General features: G+C 47.9%; 2 protein-coding genes across 9 annotated transcripts in view; one reads left to right on the forward strand and one right to left on the reverse strand.

The window, feature by feature from the left end:
* The window catches only part of LOC139250701 (zinc finger protein 229-like), a 103,850-nt gene extending 89,146 nt beyond the window's left edge, over positions 1–14,704 (reverse strand). For 3 of the 8 annotated variants that reach the window (XR_011591344.1, XR_011591342.1, XM_070873075.1), the window contains exons 1-2: positions 14,570–14,704; positions 11,989–12,544 (exon numbers count right to left, since the gene is read on the reverse strand). The gene's annotated coding sequence lies outside the window, so the exon portion shown is untranslated. The other 5 variants (XR_011591347.1, XM_070873076.1, XR_011591345.1 and 2 more) reach the window with 4 other exon arrangements.
* The window catches only part of LOC139250704 (zinc finger protein 432-like), a 384,699-nt gene that overhangs the window by 56,852 nt on the left and 309,062 nt on the right, over positions 1–18,785 (forward strand). The window lies entirely within an intron of this gene.

The following is an 18,785-nucleotide window of genomic DNA, read 5'->3' on the forward strand; positions in this document are numbered from 1 at the left end:
TCCAGAGCGAATCCACCCTCAGCTCCAACTCCGCAACACGGACAGTCAGGAGCTGGAGGTGGATACACTTCCTGCACACGTAGTCGTCAGGGACACCGGAAGTGTCCCTGAGTTCCCACATGGTACAGGAGGAGCATAACACCCGACCGAGCTCTCCTGCCATGACTTAACCCTTAGATACACTTAAATTGGCAACAACAATGTTAAAAGTTACTGACTAATATAAGAAGAAAAAGAAAAACTACTCACCAATCACCAGCCAATCACTTACCCCCTAGGCTGTGACGTCACCTTTGTTTCTTTCTTTGCCTTCTCCCTGTAGCTGCACCGGTACGCCTCTCGCTGACCCCGGACTCGCGCTGCTCCGAGCTCCCGCCTCCTCGACTGACTGCTCGAACTGCCTGACTCCCGCTGGCCTTTATAGGCCTCTCGCCGACCCCGGACTCGCGCTGCTCCGAGCTCCCGCCTCCTCAACTGACTGCTCGAACTGCTCGACTCCCGCTGGCCTTTATAGGCCTCTCGCCGACCCCGGACTCGCGCTGCTCCGAGCTCCCGCCTCCTCAACTGACTGCTCGAACTGCTCGACTCCCGCTGGCCTTTATAGGCCTCTCGCCGACCCCGGACTCGCGCTGCTCCGAGCTCCCGCCTCCTTGACTGACTGCTCGAACTGCTCGACTCCCGCTGGCCTTTATAGGCCTCTCGCCGACCCGGATTCGCGCTGCTCCGAGCTCCCGCCTCCTCGACTGACTTGGATAGACAAGATAGAGGCAGAGAGGTTGTTTCCGCTGGTAAGGGAGACTAGAACTAGGGGGCACAACCTCAAAATACGGAGGAGCCAATTTAAAACCGAGTTGAGAAATAATTTCTTCTCCCAGAGGGTTTTGAATCTGTGGAATTCTCTGCCCAAGGAAGCAGTTGAGGCTAGCTCATTGAATGTTTTCAAGTCAAAGATAGATAGATTTTTAACCAATAAGGGAATTAAGGGTTACGGGGAGAGGGCGGGTAAGTGGAGCCGAGTCCACGTCCAGATCAGCCATGATCTTATTGAATGGTGGAGCAGGCTCGAGGGGCTAGATGGCCTACTCCTGTTCCTAATTCTTTGTTCTTATGTCCGGAGCCGGGGGGTGGGCTGTTTGGGGCTGGGATTGGGAGAGACTTCTTCACTCGGGGAGTTGTTGGCCTGTGGGGTTCCCTGCCGCGGAGAGTTGTTGGTGCCAATTCATTAGATGTGTTCGGGAGGGAGTTGGATGTGGTCCTTTCATCTGGGGGGGGGGGGGTCGGGGGAGGTGTGGGGGGGGGGGGAGTTGCTGGGGTGAGTGATCAGCCATGATCTTGTTGAATGGCGGTGCAGGCTCGAAGGGCCGAATGGCCTACTCCTGCACCTATTGTCTATGTTTCTATGTAACACAGGTTGAACCTCTCCAGTCCGGCACCCTCAGAACCTGACCGGTGCCGGACCAGAGAATTTTCCAGACCTCGGGAGATTACACAGACCCCCAGATTTTAAAATCCCATTGTCAGTAATGTTTCCGGACAGGTTTCTGCTCCATTCACTGCAATCCACGTCAGAGTCCAGTTAACACGAGGTGCCATGCAGCTGTTGCACACACTGTGTCCCGGGGGGAGGGCACTTTGTCTCCTGTGTCCCGGGGGGGGAAATGATATGTCCTGTGTCCCAGGAGTGGGGGGGGGGGGGGTGGGGGCACTGTGTCCTGTAGCCCACTGCGCAGCATTTCAGGCCCAGCTTCGGCTACCACACTTCTTGCTCCCTCTCCAACCCGACCAGGAGATGGGGGGGTGGTGGGTGGGGGGAAAGAGGAGAAGCGGCCAGCCCCGGGACCCAGCGTGGGTCGCGACCCCTCGCCGGGAATGATGCCAGACCAGGGAGGTTGCCGGACCAGGGAGGTTCAACCTGAGTATCCAAGTTTGCTGATGACACAAAGCTCGGTGGGAATATAAGTTGTGAGGAGGATGCAAAGACGCTTCAAGGGGTTTTTGACAGTCTCAGTGAGTGGGTAAGAACATGGAAAATGGAATATAATGTGGAGAAATGTGAAGTTATCCACTTTGGTAGGGAAAATAGAAAAGCAGAGTACTTTTAAAATGGTGAGAGATTGGGAAATGTTGGTGTTCAGAGGGACCTGGGTGTCCTTGTACACAAATCACTGAAAGTTAACATGCAGGTACAGCAAGAAATTAAGTAAGCAAATGGTATGTTGGCCTTTATTACAAGAGGATTTGAGGATAAGAGTAAAGATGTCTTACTGCAGTTATTTAGGCCTCTGGTGAGACCACACCTGGAGTATTGTGTACAGATTTGGTCCCCTTACCCAGGAAAGGATACACTTGCCATAGCGGGAGTGCAATGAAGGTTCACCAGACTGCTTCCCGGGATTGTGGGGACGGGGGGGTGGTTGCCCTATGAGGAGAAATTGAGGAGACTGGGCCTATATTCTCTGGGATCTTATTGAAACGTATAAGATTATGAGGGGGCTTGATAAGATGGATGCAGAGAGGATGTTTCCACTGATGGGGGAGACTAGAACTAGAGGGCATGATCTTAGAATAAGGGGCTGCCATTTAAAACTGAGATGAGGAGAAATTTCTTCTCTCAGAGGGTTGTAAATCTGTGGAATTCGCTGCCTCAGAGAGCTATGGAAGCTGGGACATTGAATAAATTTAAGACAGTTTTTTTAAACGATAAGGGGTTATGGGGAGCGGGCAGGGAAGTGAAGCTGAGTCCATGATCAGATCAGCCATGATTGTATTAAATGGTAGAGCAGGCTCGAGGGGCCATATGGCCTACTCCTGTTCCTATTTCTTATGTTCTTATGAATGTAGAAGAATGAGAGGTGATCGCATTGCAACATATAAAATTCTTACAGGGCTTGACAGGGTGGATGTTTCCCCTGGCTGTGCAGTCTAGAACCAGGTGTTACATTTTCAGAATAAGGGGTCGGCCATTTGGGACTGAGATGAGGAGAAACTTCTTCACTCAGAGGGCGGTGAATCTTTGGAATTCTCTACCCCAGAGAGGTGTGGAAGCTCAGTCGTTGAGTATATTCAAGGTAGAGACGGATAGATTTTTGTATATTTGGGGAATCAAGGGCTATGGGGATAGTGCAGGAAAGTGGAGTTGAGATAAAAGATTGAATGGCGGAGCAGGCTCAAGGGGTGATATGACCTACTCCTGCTGCTATTTCTTATGTTCTTTATTTCTGTAAGACATAGGAGACTAATTGATATCCTGTTACCCACTGCTTCATTTTGGGGCCTTTTCTCCTTTCTCACTCTAGATTATCTCAGTTTTTATACATTAGGTTACTATCATTGACAAGTCCCAGCTCCCCATACCTTCCAGAGTGTCTTTCCTAGCCTTGGGATTCAGGGAAGGTATTGGGAAAATACCAATGAGCGAAGCGATACTAAAAATAATTCAATGGGAGAAATAATTCGCGATTAGTTTGGTGTAATTTTATTGATATGGATTTCCAGAAGGCATTTGATAAAGTCCCACATAGAGACTGTTATTCAAGGTAGAAGTCACAGAATTGGGGGCAAATTATTGACCTGGTTAGGAAATTGGCAAAACTGCAGGAGACAGAGAGCAGGGATAATGGATATGTACAGAAAGGGAAAGATATAGAGCAAAGCTCCCTCTACTCTGTTCCCTCAAACACTCCAGGGCAGGTACAGCAAGGGATAGACAGGGAGCAAAGCTCCCTCTACACTCTCCCATCAGACACTTCCAGGGCAGGTACAGCAAGGGTTGGATACAAAGCTAAGCTCTCTCGACACTCTCCCATCAGACACTTCCAGGGCAGGTACAGCATGGGATAGATACAGAGCAAAGCTCCCTCTACACTGTCCCATCAAACACTCCCAGGGCAGGTACAGCATGGGATAGATACATAGAAACATAGAAATGTAGAAAATAGGTGCAGGAGTAGGCCATTCGGTCCTTCGAGACTGCACCACCATTCAATAAGATCATGGCTGATCATTCACCTCAGAACCCCTTTCCTGCTTTCTCTCCATACCCTTGATACCTTTAGCCGTAAGGGCCATATCTAACTCCCTCTTGAATATATCCAATGAACTGGCATCAACAACTTGCTGCGGTAGGGAATTCCACAGGTTAACAACTCTCAGTGAAGAAGTTTCTCCTCATCTCAGTCCTAAATAGCTTACCCCTTATCCTCAGACTATGTCCCCTGGTTCTGGACTTCCCCAACATTGGGAACATTCTTCCTGCATCTAACCTGTCCAGTCCCGTCAGAATTTTATATGTTTCTGTGAGATCTCCTCTCATCCTTCTCAACTCCAGTGAATAAAGGCCCAATCGATCCAGTCTCTCCTCATATGTCAGTCCAGCCATCCCGGGAATCAGTCTGGTGAACCTCCCCTGCACTCCCTCAATAGCAAGAACATCCTTCCTCAGATTAGCAGACCAAAACTGAAAACAATATTCCAGGTGAGGCCTCACCAAGGCCCTGTACAACTGCAGTAAGACCTCCCTGCTCATATTCTCAAAATACCGAGCTATGAAGACCAACATACCATTTGCCTTCTTCACCGCCTGCTGTACCTGTATACCAACTTTCAATGACTGATGTACCATGACACCCAGGTCTCATTGCACCTCCCCTTTTCCTAATCTACCACCAGTCAGATAATAATCTGCCTTCATGTTTTTGCCCCCTAAGTGGATAACCTCACATTTATCCACATTATACTGCATCTGCCATGCATTTGGCCATTCACCTAACCTGTCCAAGTCACCCTCAAGCCTCTTAGCATCCTCCTCACAGCTCACACCACCACCCAGTTTAGTGTCATCTGCAAATTTGGAGATATTACACTCAATTCCTTCATCCAAATCATTAATGTATATTGTCAATAGCTGGGGTATTTGTCTGCTGTATGGCTGAGAGACATGGAGCATCTACAGTAGACACCTCAAATCACTGGAGAAATATCACCAACGATGCCTCTGCAAGATCCTACAAATCCCCTGGGAGGACAGGCGCACCAACATTAGTGTCCTCGACCAGGCCAACATCTCCAGCATTGAAGCACTGACCACACTTGATCAGCTCCACTGGGCAGGCCACACTGTCCGCATGCCAGAGACGACACTCCCAAAGCAAGCGCTCTACTCGGAACTCCTTCATGGCAAACGAGCCAAAGATGGACAGAGGAAACATTACAGGTACACCCTCAAAGCCTCCCTGATAAAGTCCAACATCCCCACCGACACCTGGGAGTCCCTGGCCAAAGACCACCCTAAGTTGAGGAAGTGCATCCAGGAGGGCGCTGAACGCCTCGAGTCTCATCGCCGAGAGGATGCAGAAATCAAGCGCAGGCAGCGGAAAGAATGTGCAGCAAACATGTCCCACCCTCCCTTATCCTCAACGACTATCTGTCCCACCTGTGGCAGGGACTGTGGCTCTTGTATTGGACTGTTCAGCCACCTAAGGACTCATTCTAAGAGCGGAAGCCAGTCGTCCTCGATTCCGAGGGACTACCTATGATGATTATTAGCATGGATAGAGAATTGGCTAACTAACAGAAAACAGAGAGTCGGGATAAATGGTTCATTCTCGGGTTGGCAATCAGTAACTAGTGGGGTGCTGCAGGGATCAGTGCTGGGACCCCAACTATTTACAATCTATATTAACGACTTGGAAGAAGGGACCGAGTGTAACATAGCCAAGTTTGCTGATGATACAAAGATGGGAGGAAAAGCAATGTGCGAGGAGGACACAAAAAACCCACAAAAGGACATAGACAGGCTAAGTGAGTGGGCAAAAATGTGGCAGATGGAGTTTAATGTTGGAAAGTGTGAGGTTATGCACTTTGGCAGAAAAAAAATCAAAGAGCAAGTTATTATTTAAATGGAGAAAAATTGCAGTGCTGCAGTACAGTGGTACCTGGGGGTACTTATGCATGAAACACAAAAGGTTAGTATGCAGGTACAGCAAGTGATCAGGAAGGCCAATGGAATCTTGGCCTTTATTGCAAAGGGGATGGAGTATAAAAGCAGGGAAGTCTTGCTACAGTTATACAGGACATTGGTGAGGCCACACCTGGAATACTGCGTGCAGTTTTGGTTTCCATATTTACGAAAGGATATACTTGCTTTGGAGGCAGTTCAGAGAAGGTTCAGTCAGTTGATTCCAGAGATGAGGGGGTTGACTTATGAGGAAAGGTTGAGTAGGTTGGGCCTCTACTCGTTGGAATTCAGATGAATGAGAGGTGATCTTATCGAAACGTATAAGATTATGAGGGGGCTTGACAAGGTGGATGCAAAGAGGATGTTTCCACCGATAGGGGAGACTAGAACTAGAGGGCATAATCTTAGAATAAGGGGCCGCCCATTTAAAACTGAGATGAGGAGGAATTTCTTCTCTGAGGGTTGTAAATCTGTGGAATTCGTTGCCTCAGAGAGCTGTGGAAGCCGGGACATTGAATAAATTTAAGTCAGAGATAGACAGTTTATTAACTGATAAGGGGATAAAGAGTTATAGGGAGCGCAGGGAATTGGACCTAGAAACATAGAAAATAGGTGCAGGAGTAGGCCATTCAGCCCTTCTAGCCTGCACTGCCATTCAATGAGTTCATGGCTGAACATGAAACTTCAGTACCCCCTTCCTGCTTTCTCGCCATACCCCTTGATCCCCCGAGTAGTAAGGACTTCATCTAACTCCCTTTTGAATATATTTAGTGAATTGGCCTCAACTACTTTCTGTGGTAGAGAATTCCACAGGTTCACCACTCTCTGGGTGAAGAAGTTTCTCCTCATCTCGGTCCTAAATGGCTTACCCCTTATCCTTAGACTGTGGCCCCTGGTTCTGGACTTCCCCAACATTGGGAACATTCTTCCTGGATCTAACCTGTCTAAACCCGTCAGAATTTTAAACGTTTCTATGAGGTCCCCTCTCATTCTTCTGAACTCCAGTGAATACAAGCCCAGTTGATCCAGTCTTTCTTGATAGGTCAGTCCCACCATCCCGGGAATCAGTCTGGTAAATCTTCGCTGCACTCCCTCAATAGCAAGAATGTCCTTCCTCAAGTTAGGAGACCAAAACTGTACATAATACTCCAGGTGTGGCCTCACCAAGGCCCTGTACAACTGTAGCAACACCTCCCTGCCCCTGTACTCAAATCTCCTCGCTATGAAGGCCAACATGCCATTTGCTTTCTTAACCGCCTGCTGTACCTGCATGCCAACCTTCAATGACTGATGTACCATGACACCCAGATCTCGTTGCACCTCCCCTTTTCCTAACCTGTCACCATTCAGATAATAGTCTGTCTCTCTGTTTTAACACCAAAGTGAATAACCTCACATTTATCCACATTATACTTCATCTGCCATGCATTTGCCCACTCACCTAACCAAGTCACTCTGCAGCCTCATAGCATCCTCCTCGCACCTCACACTGCCACCCAACTTAGTGTCATCCGTAAATTTGGAGATACTACATTTAATCCCCTCGTCTAAATCATTAATGTACAATGTAAACAGCTGGGGCCCCAGCACAGAACCTTGCAGTATCCCACTAGTCACTGCCTGCCATTCTGAAAAGTACCCATTTGCTCCTACTCTTTGCTTCCTGTCTGACAACCAGTTCTCAATCCACGTCAGCACACTTCCCCCAATCCCATGTGCTTTAACTTTGCACATTAATCTCTTGTGTGGGACCTTGTCGAAAGCCTTCTGAAAGTCCAAATATATCACATCAACTGGTTCTGCTTTGTCCACTTTACTGGAAACATCCTCAAAAAATTCCAGAAGATTTGTCAAGCATGATTTCCCTTTCACAAATCCATGCTGACTTGGACCTATCATGTCACCATTTTCCAAATGCGCTGCTATGCAATCCTTAATAATTGATTCCATCATTTTACCCACTACTGAGGTCAGGCTGACCGGTCTATAATTCCATGTTTTCTCTCTCCCTCCTTTTTTAAAAAGTGGGGTTACATTGGCTATCCTCCACTCGATAGGAACTGATCCAGAGTCAATGGAATGTTGGAAAATGACTGTCAATGCATCCACTATTTCCAAGGCCACCTCTTTAAGTACTCTGGGATGCAATCCATCAGGCCCTGGGGATTTATCGGCCTTCAATCCCATCAATTTCCCCAACACAATTTCCCGACTAATAAAGATTTCCCTCAGTTCCTCCTCCTTACTCGTCCCTCTGACCCCTTTTATATCCGGGAGGTTGTTTGTGTCCTCCTTCGTGAATACCGAACCAAAGTACTTGTTCAATTGGTCTGCCATTTCTTTGTTCCCCGTTATGACTTCCCCTGATTCTGACTGCAGGGGACCTACGTTTGTCTTTACTAACCTTTTTCTCTTTACATACCTACAGAAACTTTTGCAATCCGCCTTAATGTTCCCTGCAAGCTTCTTCTCGTACTCCATTTTCCCTGCCCTAATCAAACCCTTTGTCCTCCTCTGCTGAGTTCTAAATTTCTCCCAGTCCATGATCGGATCAGCCATGATCGTGTTGGATGGCGGAGCAGGCTCGAGGAGCAGTATGGCCTGCTGATGCTCCTATTTCTTATATTCGTTTGTGCTTATGTTCTACACTCACTAATTAGACACTTCCAGGGCAGGTACAGCACGGGATAGATAGAGAAAATCTCACTCTTTACCTTCCCATTAATCACTCCCAGGGCACATGCAGCACAGTTTAGAGAGAGCAAAGCTTGCTCTGCAATTACCATCAAAAACGCACAGGGCAAGTATAGCATCATTTAGATAGAGTAAAGCTCCCAGATACAGCATAAAGCTCCCTCTATCCTGGTCCATTAAACACGCCCACGGCTGGTACAGCACAGGTTAGATACAGAGTAAAGCTCCCTCTACACTGTACCATCCAAAAACTTCCAGGATGGGACAGCTCGTATTAATTACAAAGCAAAGATCCCTCTACATTGTCCAAGCAAGCATTCCCAGGGCAGGTACAGCAAGGGTTAGATATCGAGGAAAGCTCCCTCTACACTGTCCCATCAAACATTCTCATGTTGATACAGCAAGAGCCAGATACACAGTAAAGCTCCCTCTACACTGTCCCATCTTACACTCCCAGGACAGGTAAAGCAAGGGTTAGATACAGAGTACAGCTCCATTTGCACTGTTCCTTCAGGGAAGGAGAACCAGTGAGTGTAGACCTGAACCCAGCCAGAATTTGTGGGTGAAAACTGGGAGTGGAGGAGAAACAGTCTAGAAATGTGTGTTGATTTGGATTTCAGCACAGCAGGAGGGACAATGTGTGGGGCAGGGATTTACAGCTTTGGAAGAACAAGAGAGGAAAGAATGTTCCATGGAAACTAGATGTGTATATTCTGAATTTCTGTCTTGTACTGAGAGTGATGAGCTTTGTTACCTCCTTTTACAGCGTCTTCGAAGGGGAGATTTTCAGACAGGAAACACAAACTAAACATCGCGTCAAAATCTGACGAAGTCAATCGATTCATCAGGACCTGAATATCGGCCTCTGAAAATGGAAGGATAAATGTTTGTCTGTTCCGCCTGTGGGAAATGATTTCAAATATCAGTGTGACTGGAAAGGCACTGAGACACACACACCCGAGTGTTCCAGTGCACTGCCTGTGCAAAGAGCTTTAGCCAGTTACACAGCCTGAAACAATATCGCACCATTCACAACTGATTGTCCAACCATGGAGAGTCACAAGGATACCCGCACCATGGAGAAACCGTGGAAATGTGGGACTGTGGGAAGGTATTCAGAAAACCGTGTAAGCTGGAAATTCATCGAAGCAATCACACCGGGGAGAGGCTGTTCACCTGCTCTGAGTGTGGGAAGGGATTCACTTCGTCATCCGACCTGCTGACACACCAGCGAGTTCACAAGTGATTGCAGGGGTTGGAATCTGCTGTAATTGCTGCTGTTAATCACATCCCGATTGAACCATGTTCATTGTGACAGTTGGAGTTTGTTTCTGCTGATGTTAATAACCCTATAACTGGGCTGGACTTTAATATTCTGGATATATTCCTGATTGTGTTCTTGGGGCTGCAGTGTCCATTTAAGAAACGCTGTGTGTAATCTTTCCCCTTAATTCAGCGACTCTCAACAGAAATTTAGTTTGCAATAAAATTATGAACTTTTACTTTAATCCTAAGTTGATCTTTGATACAAAATCTACAATAGTATGAAAGTTTCCACTGAAGAACATCTCCAATTAGAAAGAGCTTGCTAACAATTCTTACTGACTTGCACATTACACACAGTGGCCCCTCCATTATCCACCAGAAAGAAGGGGAATGGGAATTGGTGGGGAATCAGTGTCCCCAAATGTTGCCCCTCCCGTCTGGTGTAGCAATCCCCTCGGCACAGGAATAGAGACAAGTCCAGACCAAAACTGTGCGCAGTACTCCAGGTGTGGTCTTACCAACGCCCTGTACAGGTGCAGCAGGACTTCCCTACTTTTATACTCCATCCCCCTTGCAATAGAGGCCAACATTCCATTTGCCTTCCTGATTGTTTGCTGTACTTGCATGCTAACTTTTTGCGTTTCATGTATAAGAACGCCCAGATCTCTTTGTACTACAGCATTTTGTAATCGTCCTCATTTTTAAATAATATATTTTTTATTTTTCCTACCAAAGGGGATAACCTGACATTTTAACACATTATAGTCCATCTGCCAGATTTTTGCCGATTCACTGAGCCTATCCAAATCCCTTTGTAGATTCTTCGCGTCCTCCTCACAACTTGCTTTCCGCCTATCTTTGTATCAGCAGCAAATTTGGCTGCATTACACTAAGTCCCTTCATCCAAGTCATTAATATAAATTATAAATAGTTGAAGCCCCAGCACTGATCCCTGTGGCACACCACTAGTTACAGTTTACCAACCTGAAAATGACCCATTTATCCTGACTCTCTGTTTTTTGTTAGTTAACCAATCCTCTATCTATGCTAATATATTACCCCCAACCCTGTGAGCTCTTAGCTTGTGCAGTAACCTTTTGTGTGGCACCTTATCGAATGCTTTCTGGAAATCCAAATATATGACATCATCGGGTTCTCCTTTATCCACTCTGCTCGTTACATCCTCAAACAACTCCAGCAAATTTGTCAAACATGATTTCCCTTTCAAAAAACCATGCTGACTCTGCTTGACTGCAATATGATTTTCTCAATGACCTGCTACTACTTCCTTAATGATGTGGACTCCAGTATTTTCCCAATGACATGCTAGGCTAACTGGTCTATAGTTTCCTGCTTTCTGTCTCCGTCTCTTGAATAGGAATGTAACATTTGCAGTTTTTCAGTCCGCTGGGACCTCTCCAGAATTCAGGTAATTTTGGTAGATTACAACCAATGCATCCACTATCTCTGCAGCCACTTCTTTTAAGACCCTAGGATGCATGCCATCAGGTCCAGGAGACTTGTCCACCTTTAGTCCCATTTGTTTGCTGAGTACTTTATCTCTAGTGATAGTGACTGTTTTAAGTCCCACCCTCACCACCGCAATAGCTCCTTGATTATCAACCATTGGGATGTTTTTAGTGTCCTCTATCGTGAAGACCAACACAAAATATTTGTTCAAAATCTCTGCCATTTCCATGTTTCCCATTATTAATTCTCCAGTCTCATCCTCTAAAGGACCAATGTTTACTTTAGCTACTTGGTTCCTTTTTATATACCTGCAGAAGCTCTTACTGATATTTCTTGCTAGTTTGCTCTCAACTGCTATCTTCTCTGTCATCAATTGTTTAGTCGTCCTTTGCTGGTTTCTAACAATTTCCCAATCCTCTGGCCTTCCACTGTCCTTCAAAACATTGCATGCTTTTTTTCAATTTGATACCATCCTTTACTTCCTTAGTTAGCCAGGGATGGTTCAGCCTTCTCGAAGCATCTTTGTTTCTCACGAATAAATCTTTGCTGAGAGTTATGAAATATGTCCTTAAATGTTTGCCACTGCATTTCTACAGTCTTACCCTTTAACATACTTTCCCAGTCCACGTGGTGTCAGTGACGATGGTGTGCCGACAGGGTGGATGAGCGAGTGAATCCCTTCCCACACTCTGAGCAGAACGACCTCTCCCCGGTGTGACTGTAGTGATGAGTTTCCAACAGGGATGGGTAATTGAACCCCTTCCCACAGTCCCCACATTTCCACGGTTTCTCCATGGTGCGGGGTGTCCATGTGTCTCTCCAAGTTGGACGACCAGTTGAAGCCTGGTCCCCACAGAACATGTGTACGGTTTCTCCCCAGGGTGAATGGTGCGATGTTTTTTCAGGCTGTGTAACTGGTTAAAGCTCTTTCCACAGTCAGTGCACTGGAACAATATCATTCGGGTGTGTGTGTCTTGGTGCTTTTCCAGTCACACTGAAATTTGAAATCTTTTCCCACAGGCAGAACAGGCAAACATTTCTCCTTCCACTTTCAAAGGCCGATGATATTCAGGTACTGATGAATCGAGTGACTCTGTCAGATCTTGATGTGATGTTTGGTTTGAATTTCCCGTCTGTAAATCCTCCCCTTCTAATACCCTGTAAAAGAGTTCACAAAAGTCATCACTAAGTCCAGGGCAGAAAATCAAAACAGACAATTCCAGCTTCCATGGAATATTCTTTCCTCTCTTGTTCCCACAAACATGTGATCCAATCAAATGAAAAGGCGGCAAAATAAGCAACAAAAGCAAAGGGCACCTTCCCAACTAAACCAGAATGTTGTTCCCAGTGTGTTTGAGACACTCCGTACCCTGAGGTGCCAACGGTCACGGAAGACATCAAGGAACCAGTGCACACCACATGTTCCCTCTCCAGGGCCATCCGGGCACCGACAAGACAACAGACCACAAGAATTAGGCGCAGGAATAGGCCATATTGCCCCTTGGGCCTGCTCCGCCATTCAATATGTTCATGGCTGATCTTCAACCTCAGCTCCACTTTCCTGCCTGATTTCCATATCCCTTGATTCCCCCCCCCCAACCCCCCCTTCTTCCCCCCCCAACCCCCCTTCTTTCCCCCCCCCTTCTCCTCTCCTCTCCCCCCCCCTCTTTCCCCCCCCCCCTTATACTCAACACCCACAGCCCTTTCCAAAGATTTACAACCCTCTGAGTGAAGAAATTCCTCCTCATCACAGTCTTATATGGCCGACCCCCTTATTCTGAGACTGTGGGCCCTATTTCGAGACTCTCCAGCTGAGGGAAACAACCTCTTAGCATCTACCCTGTCAATCCCCCTCAGAATTTTACATGTTTCAATGAGATCCCCTCTTATTCATCTAAACTCCGGAGAGTATAGGCCCATACTGCTCAATCCCTCCTCATAGGACAATCCCCCCATCCCGGGAATCAATCTGGTGAACCTCCATTGCACTCTCTCTAAGGCAAGTATATCCTTCCTCAGATAAGGAGATCAAAACTGCACAGTACTGCAGGTGTGGACTCACTAAGGCCTTGTACAATTGTAGCAAGACTTCCTTGCTCTTGTACTCCAAACCCCTGGCAATAAAGGCCCACATGCCTTCCTGATCGCTTGCCGTACCTGTATGCCAGCGCTCTGTGTTTCCTGTACAAGGACACCGGAATCTCTCTGAACACTAACATTTATTAGTTTTTCACCATTTAAAAAATATTCTGTTTTTCTATTCTTCCTACCAAAGTGAACAACCTCACATTTCCCCACATTATACTCCATCTGCCACCTTATTGCCCACTTTCTTGACCTGTCCATATCCCTTTGCAGGCTCTTTGCATCCTCCTCACAGTGTACTTTCCCACCTGGCTTTGTATCGTCAGCAAACTTGGATACATTGTACTTGATCCCTTCATCCAAGTCTTTAATATAGATTGTAAATAGCTGAGGCCAAAGCAAAGCTAAGACCAAAGCTGACCGATCCTTGCAGTACCCCACTAGTTACAGCCTGCCAACCGGAACATGGTCCGTGTATCCCGACTCTCTGTCCGTTAACCAATCCTCTATCCGTGCTAATATATTACCCCCAACTCCGTGAGCTCTCAATTAGCATTTTATGTGGCACATCAAATGCGTTTTGGAAATCCTGCAACATTACAGCCACTGGTTCCCCTTCATCCACCCTGCTGCTGACATCCTCAAAAAGCTTAATAAATGTATTAAAGACGATTTCCCTCCCACAAGACCATGTTGAGTGCAGACTGAGAGCCTGATTTTCTCAGTGCCCTGTTACACTTGTGTAGTAATGGATTGCAGCATTTCCCCCAAGGACTGATGTCAGACTAACTGGCCCCGAGTTGCCCGTTTTCTCTCTCCCTCCTTCCCTGACCGTGGAGGAGAGGCAGGCAGCCAGAGTGAGCCAGCCCCTGGGCCTGTCACCGCGGGGCGGGGGGGGGACAAACCCGGGCTCAGCCTGTGGGCTGTGATTGGGGCCTGAGGCCTACAGCGGGTATGGGTGAAGCTCCCCGGCCCACCCGCGGGTCCACACCCTCCGCCGCCCCCACAATCTCCTCCCGCCTCCCCGAAGGGTCTGACCCACTCGAGCTCGGGGCAAACGCCGGAGCCGCAGGTTGTTGTTGGGGGCCTGAGGCCTACCCCGGGTGTTTAGAAAGCCTCCCCGCCGGTTCCGGGGCTCCCCTGCGCCGCCGCCGCTTCGTCCTCCTGCCCGCTCCGGAACCTTCTCTCCGCCTCCGGCCGTTGGGCGGCGCGCGCACTCGAGCGGCACGTGACCCGGGCCCACGGCCTGATTGACGGGAGCTCCCGACCAATGGGGAGTGAGATCGCGGGAACAGTGGGCGGGCGGCCGAGGGTGACGCGCGCTGCAACGTGCCCATGAAAAGTGCAACTTGGTTCTCCTGAGTGAGGGAGGCTGGGGGTCAAGGTTGAATTGATTCTGTGCTGACCCTTGACCTCCCTTGCTCCCAAGTGCAGGAGAGGTTTCACATTCCAGCTGCTCACTGTGGGGGTTGTCAGCGGATCCCAGCCTGGGCTGCAGTTGTGGAGACTGCAGTTAACCTCAGTGCCCTGGGCTCCTGCTACTGATCACTGTCCACTCACCCCAGCAGCAAAGGCCAAGTCTGCAAAGGGGGCGTTGTTTTGGACTGTGATGCCCCCAAGGTTGAATAGGCTGCCAACAATCACTGCATACCCTCACACATTGGCCCTTTGGACGGGCACCAGAAGGCAACCAGTGATTGTGGATCTCCTCACTGTAGAGCAATAGGAGGATATGTTGATCGGGTAGGAGGAGGGTCATGTGGAGTTTAAACCCCGACATGGACCAGTTGGACCGAATGGCCTGTTTCTGTGCTGTGTTCTATGAAATACCATGAAAGGTTAAATCAAGGGAATCAGCAACAACAAAAACAAAAACTTGTATTTATATAATGCTTTTAATGTGTAAAACGTCCAAAGGATTTTCACATAGTATTATAAGACAAAAACTTGACACCAAGCCACATAAGCAAATATCAGGACAGGTGACCAAAAACTTGGTCAAAGACATAGGTTTTCAGGAGCAGATTAAAGGAGGAATGAGAGGCGGAGAGGTTTTAGAGCTTGGGGTCGAGGCAACAGAAGGTTGAGCGATTACCATCAGGGATGCTCAAAAAGGCAGAATTAGAGGAGAGCAGATATCTCAGCGATTGTGGGGCTGGGGAAGATTAAAGAGATAGGGAGGGGCGAGGCCATGGAGGGAACTGAAAACAAGCATGAACATTTTGAAATCGAGGCGTTGCTTAACCGGGAAGAATGTAGGTCAGCGATGCTTCCCAGCATTCTAGGCACACTCGCCTTCCCTCGTTCACCTGGACCTTGCTGGCTGCGATATTTCATCCTGCGACCTTGCTTTCACTTGCTTCTGCAAGAAAAAAACAAAAGGAAAAATAGCACCGCTCTGTGAGAGGTCTTCCCTCCACAGCTCAAACTTAGGTTATATGGATTACATTTCCCTTCCCGAATGCTTGAGCATCAACTCCTATCTATTTAGATAGTCAATTTTATTTTCACACAAACCTATGTCCAGCCTTTGTGATTGAACAATACAAAAGGTATCTGCAATGTGTTTGCAGCAAGTTCTTTATCTTCTCTATCACGCAATCTGTCGTGGAAGATAACACATGATTCCAAATCATTCATTCCAGGCATTTTTTTCAAAAAGTCTTACATTCAATTTTGTCACCATGCTGTGGTATTCAAGATCCATTACTGCAGCTAAGAAGTTGAACATAACTGGAGTTCTTCTTTTTGTTCCAGCAAAGATCAAGGTCGTTTACACCTTGAAGTTATTTTCAAATTAAAGGACCCTCTCGGTAACATTGCACCATCACCATCATCACAGACAGTCCCTCGAAATGAGGATGACTTGCTTCTATGCCGAAAAGGGATGAGTTCACAGGTTTTTCAATGAAGGACCGAATATTCTGGATCCCGAACTACATCCTGAAGGGTGGAAGATGCCTGTGCATGGATTTTTTTAACATGTGGTTGCACATCAGCCACCTTTACTCTCCAACTGCTCGCCCCAACCCCTCCTCCACCCCCTCACCCCAACCCCTCCTTCACCCCCTCACCCCAAACCCTCATTCACCCCCTCACCCCAACCCCTCCTTTACCCCTTCACTCCAACTCCCCTCACCCCAACCCCTCCTTCACCCCCTCACCCCAACCCCCCTCACCCCAACCCCTCCTCCACTCCCTCACTCCAACCCCTCCTCCATCCCCTCACCCCAACCCCTCCTTCACCCCCTCACCCCAACCCCCCTCACTCCAACCCCTCAACCTAAGCCCTCCTTCACCCCCTCCCCTCCTTCACCCCTCATCCCAACCCCTCCTTCACCCCCTCACCCCAACCCCTCCTTCACCCTCTCACCCCAACCCCACTCACTCCAATCCCTCCTTCACCCCCTCACTCCAACCCCTCCTTTACCCCTTCACTCCAACTCCCCTCACCCCAACCCCTCCTTCACCCCCTCACCCCAACCCCTCCTCCACTCCCTCACCCCAACCCCTCCTCCATGCCCTCACCCCAACCCCTCCTTCACCCCCTCACCCCAACCCCTCCTTCACCCCAACACCTCTTTCACCCCCTCACCCCAACCCCTCCTCCACCCCAATCCCTCCTTCATCCCAACCCCTCCTTCACCCCCTCACCCCAACACCTCCTTCACCCCCTCACCACAACCCCTCCTTCACCCCTACTCTCCAACGCCCCTCACCCCAACCCCGACTTCACCCCAATCCCTATTTCACACATACAATTTCATTTTGACCATCACTTACACCAATGATCCACACTGGAGGTAAATATCAGGAGCTTCTGTGTGATGGTGAGGTGATAGAAACATAGAAACATAGAAAATAGGTGCAGGAGTAGGCCATTCGGCCCTTCTAGCCTGCACCGCCATTCAATGAGTTCATGGCTGAACATTCAACTTCAGTACCCCATTCCTGCTTTCTCGCCATACCCCTTGATCCCCCTAGTAGTAAGGACCTCATCTAACTCCTTTTTGAATATATTTAGTGAATTGGCCTCAACAACCTTCTGTGGTAGAGAATTCCACAGGTTCACCACTCTCTGGGTGAAGAAGTTCCTCCGCATCTCGGTCCTAAATGGCTTCCCCCTTATCCTTAGACTGTGACCTCTGGTTCTGGACTTCCCCAACATTGGGAACATTCTTCCTGCATCTAACCTGTCTAACCCCGTCAGAATTTTATATGTTTCTATGAGGTCCCATCTCATTCTTCTGAACTCCAGTGAATACAAGCCCAGTTGATCCAGTCTTTCTTGATAGGTCAGTCCTGTCTTCCCGGGAATCAGTCTGGTGAACCTTCGCTGCACTCCCTCAATAGCAAGAATGTCCTTCCTCAGGTTAGGAGACCAAAACTGTACACAATACTGCAGGTGTGGCCTCACCAATGCCCTGTACAACTGTAGCAACACCTCCCTGCCCCTGTACTCAAATCCCCTTGCTATGAAGGCCAACATGCCATTTGCTTTCTTAACCGCCTGCTGCACCTGCATGCCAACCTTCAATGACTGATGTACCATGACACCCAGGTCTCTTTGCACCTCCCCTTTTCCTAATCTGTCACCATTAAGATAATAGTCTGTCTCTCTGTTTTTACCACCAAAGTGGATAACCTCACATTTATCCACATTATACTTCATCTGCCATGCATTTGCCCACTCACCTAACCTATCCAAGTCGCTCTGCAGCCTCATAGCATCCTCCTCGCACCTCACACTGCCACCCAACTTAGTGTCATCCGCAAATTTGGAGATACTACATTTAATCCCCTCATCTAAATCATTAATGTACAGTGTAAACAGCTGGGGCCCCAGCACAGAACCTTGCGGTACCCCACTAGTCACTGCCTGCCATTCTGAAAAGTACCCATTTACTCCTACTCCTACTCTTTGCTTCCTGTCTGACAACCAGTTCTCAATCCATGTCAGTACACTACCCCCAATCCCATGTGCTCTAACTTTGCACATCAATCTCTTGTGTGGGACCTTGTCGAACGCCTTCTGAAAGTCCAAATATACCACATCAACTGGTTCTCCCTTATCCACTCTACTGGAAACATCCTTGGATAATAAAGCTCAGAGACTGGTGGGGGTCTGCTCATTATCCTCAGTGTGATTTAATCCCCTTTCCTACTGAATACTGCGGACAGACATGGTCACCTTGGTAACAGAATGGTCAGTGTGACATCATTTTCTAAACAAGAGCACACAAGACAATGGGTTATCAATAAATGGGAAAGGTATTAAACACTCTGCAATTGCATTGTAAACAAAATGGAAATA

The sequence above is a fragment of the Pristiophorus japonicus genome, unplaced genomic scaffold, assembly GCF_044704955.1.
Source record: "Pristiophorus japonicus isolate sPriJap1 unplaced genomic scaffold, sPriJap1.hap1 HAP1_SCAFFOLD_416, whole genome shotgun sequence".
In the NCBI taxonomy this organism is placed as follows: Eukaryota; Metazoa; Chordata; class Chondrichthyes; family Pristiophoridae; genus Pristiophorus; species Pristiophorus japonicus.